Source organism: Mauremys mutica, chromosome 7 (genome assembly GCF_020497125.1).
Source record: "Mauremys mutica isolate MM-2020 ecotype Southern chromosome 7, ASM2049712v1, whole genome shotgun sequence".
In the NCBI taxonomy this organism is placed as follows: Eukaryota; Metazoa; Chordata; order Testudines; family Geoemydidae; genus Mauremys; species Mauremys mutica.
Window position 1 is genome coordinate 56,964,936 of NC_059078.1, and position 3,821 is coordinate 56,968,756.

A 3,821-nucleotide genomic window follows, 5' to 3' on the forward strand; every position below is an offset into this window, starting at 1 on the left:
AAGCAAGCTGCTGGAAGGGAGGAGTAGGGCAATCCCTTTTGGCTCATCCCTCTGGTAGCGTACTGCTAGAGGCACATGCACGCTCACTCTGCTGCCCTCACTTACCCCATGCAGTCAGCTCAACGGAACCCCCCAGGCTGGCTCTGAGGCAGGGCGAACAACAGGCGTCTCTGGCCACACGCCAGCAGGCTAGGGGCCTCTAAGAAATCTGCTGCCTCAGCTCCCAAGGGGCACCCACACTGCTACACCCCTGAGCTGCAAGTGACCCACTAGAGCAACGCACCATTATGCGCTGAAAACCACCCGGATTGGGCCAAACCCAGGTGCAGACACTTGATGGAGTGAACCGTCCCATCCCTTTCAGTACAGCTGGCATCAGGGGAGAGAGAGCCTTCACTCTGAAGAACACAGGAGGCTCCTATGATTCATGCCCCCCCTCCAATTCCATTCATTTCCCTAGGTCCCTTCTGAGTTTGGGGACTTTGGCCCAGCTCCTCCAAGGTACTGAGGGGCTCAGCTCCCATTGGCACCACTGGTTAGCTGCCTGAATACCTTGGAGGGTCTGGGCCTTTTCTCCTTCCATAATGAGGCCTGTGCAGCGCCTCCCCGCCCTTGTACCAGCTGTTGGTTGCCAGCCTGCCATGGAGTCCTCCCCCACCATGTTCCTTCCTCGGCCCTGCGCCTTGGCTGTATGGTGTGTCTGGGCTGACAAGCTGCCCTGCCGCAGCCCGTGCTGGAACTTGTTCTGCAGGGCATTAAATCCTGCCTGTTTCACCAGCACTAAACTCAGACACGAAATTAGGGATGGCAAAGGGCTGGAACCTGCCCTGAGCACCAGGCAAGCAGACCCTGGCACAGGATCAGGGCCTAAAACTAGTCACTTGTTCAGTGAACATGCTGAGCTGGCAGCCTCTATCTGTGGTAATTATAGCCAGGGATCCCCCCTTTATGATAGTACCTGAATCCTTCACACATTAATGGATTATCCTCACAATGCCAGTGCTATTACCCCATTGTACAGAGGAGGCGCTGCAGCACAGAGAGACTCAGTGACTTCTTAGGGTCAGACAAGAAGTTTGTAGTGAAGCAAGAACTGAACCCAGATCTCTGGCTAAAGTTTCACCTACTGGCCTGTCCTTTCTCTGGTCTCAGACCGATTTACCTGGCTAAGACAAATACATGGGAGACAAATGGACAGAACCAGGGGCGGTTATTGCATTTTTGTCTCACCCACACAACTTAGCCCCTGGGGCCCTCCTCGTTAGCCTGTTGTTATGGTAGTCATTAAATGTTTGGAGCTGCCCCTGTGAATCACTGAGAATACAGACTGAGTTTGACCCAAAGAAGTAAAGACAAACAGGACACTCAGGGAAAAGGAGCCTGTGATAAATGAAGGGGGTATGGATAGCTCCCTTTTGTGGACACCCAGCCGGCCAGTTATCTATAGACTCCCTCTTGGTAGTTGTTCTCTACTTGCTTTACCTGTCAAGGGTTAACAGGTCCACAGGTAAAAGGAAAGGAGTGGACACCTTACCAAAAGAGCCAATGGGAGGGCTAGAACTGTTTAAAAATTGGGAAAAAACTTTCCCTTTGTCTGTCTGTTGTTGTTCTCTGGAGAGCGAGGACAGAACTGAGACGAGGCTGAGACTATGCTGTAAAAAGCTTTTTCTCAGGTATGGAAATCATAGAATCATAGAATCTCAGGGTTGGAAGGGACCTCAGGAGGTCATCTAGTCCAACCCCCTGCTCAAAGCAGGACCAAACCCAACTAAATCATCCCAGCCAGGGCTTTGTCAAGCCTGACCTTAAAAACCTCTAAGGAAGGAGATTCCACTACCTCCCTAGGTAACCCATTCCAGTTCTTCACCACCCTACTAGTGAAAAAGTTTTTCCTAATATCCAGCCTAAACCTCCCCCTCTGCAACTTGAGACCATTACTCCTTGTTCTGTCATCGTCTACCACTGAGAACAGTCTAGATCCATCCTCTTTGGAACCCCCTTTCAGGTAGTTGAAAGCAGCTATCAAATCCCCCCTCATTCTTCTCTTCTGCAGACTAAACAATCCCAGTTCCCTCAGCCTCTCCTCATAAGTCATGTGCTCCAGCCCCCTAATCATTTTTGTTGCCCTCCGCTGGACTCTCTCCAATTTATCCACATCCTTCTTGTAGTGTGGGGCCCAAAACTGGACACAGTACTCCAAATGAGGCCTCACCAGTGCTGAGTAGAGGGGAATGATCACATCCCTCGATCTGCTGGAAATGGCCCTACTTATACAACCCAAAATGCCATTAGCCTTCTTGGCAACAAGGGCACACTGTTGACTCATATTCAGCTTTTCGTCCACCGTAACCCCTAGGTCCTTTTCTGCAGAACTGCTGCCCAGCCATTCGGTCCCTAGTCTGTAGCAGTGCATGGGCTTCTTCCGTCCTAAGTGCAGGACTCTGCACTTGTCCTTGTTGAACCTCATCATATTTCTTTTGGCCCAATCCTCTAATTTGTCTAGGTCCCTGTAGCGAGTCGGTGTGGCTCCCCTCCTGCCCAGCAGAGGGCGCTCCCTCCCAGAAGCCCGGAAGTCAAGGGGCGGGACAGGAAGTAGAAAAGGAGGACGCCAAAGCTCAGTCAGGAGCCAGCCACCGCCAGGAGCAGACGTGCCGGCTGGGGCTCCAGACTGGGAACCCTCTAGGACCCGAGGCGGCGATCCGGACTGACCCCCACTACCCCGGTACGATGAGGAGCCGCCTCACCCCAGCGCAGACAGAGACGCCTGCACTAATTTGAGCGATTGTTATTGCTCAGCTCCTGCCACCAGGACCTGAGCCCTGTAAACTGCTGTTGCCCAGCCCCCTGCTCCAGAGGGCCGGGGCTTCTATTGAACTGCTGTTGCCCAGCCCCTGCTCCAGAGGGCCTGGGCTTCTATTGAACTGTTGTTGCCCAGCCCCCTGTTCCAGAGGGCCGGGGCTTCTATTGAACTGCTGTTGCCCAGCCCCCTGTTCCAGAGGGCCGGGGCTTATATTGAACTGCTGTTGCCCACCCTGACTGAGGGCCTGGGCTTACACTAATTGACTGTGTGCCTTGTGTTCAGCCCCTGCCTGAGGGTCTGAACCTGTGAACCTTCATGAGACTGACCGCTGTGAGAGTCTGAGCGTAGAACTGTTATTACGGTGCCCCACCCTGACTGAGGGCCTGCACTAATTTGAGCGATTGTTATTGCTCAGCTCCTGCCACCAGGACCTGAGCCCTGTAAACTGCTGTTGCCCAGCCCCCTGCTCCAGAGGGCCTGGGCTTCTATTGAACTGCTGTTGCCCAGCCCCTGCTCCAGTGGGCCGGGGCTTATATTGAACTGCTGTTGCCCAGCCCCTGCTCCAGAGGGCCTGGGCTTCTATTGAACTGCTGTTGCCCAGCCCCTACTCCTGAGGGCCGGGGCTTCTATTGAACTGCTGTTGCCCAGCCCCTGCTCCAGAGGGCCTGGGCTTCTATTGAACTGCTGTTGCCCAGCCCCTGCTCCAGAGGGCTGGGGCTTATATTGAACTGCTGTTGCCCAGCCCCTGCTCCAGCGGGCCTGGGCTTCTATGGAACTGCTGTTGCCCAGCCCCCTGTTCCAGAGGGCCGGGGCTTATATTGAACTGCTGTTGCCCGCCCTGACTGAGGGCCTGGGCTTACACTAATTGACTGTGTGCCTTGTGTTCAGCCCCTGCCTGAGGGTCTGAACCTGTGAACCTTCATGAGACTGACCGCTGTGAGAGTCTGAGCGTAGAACTGTTATTACGCTGCCCCGCCCTGACTGAGGGCCTGGGCTTACACTAATTGACTGTGTGCCTTGT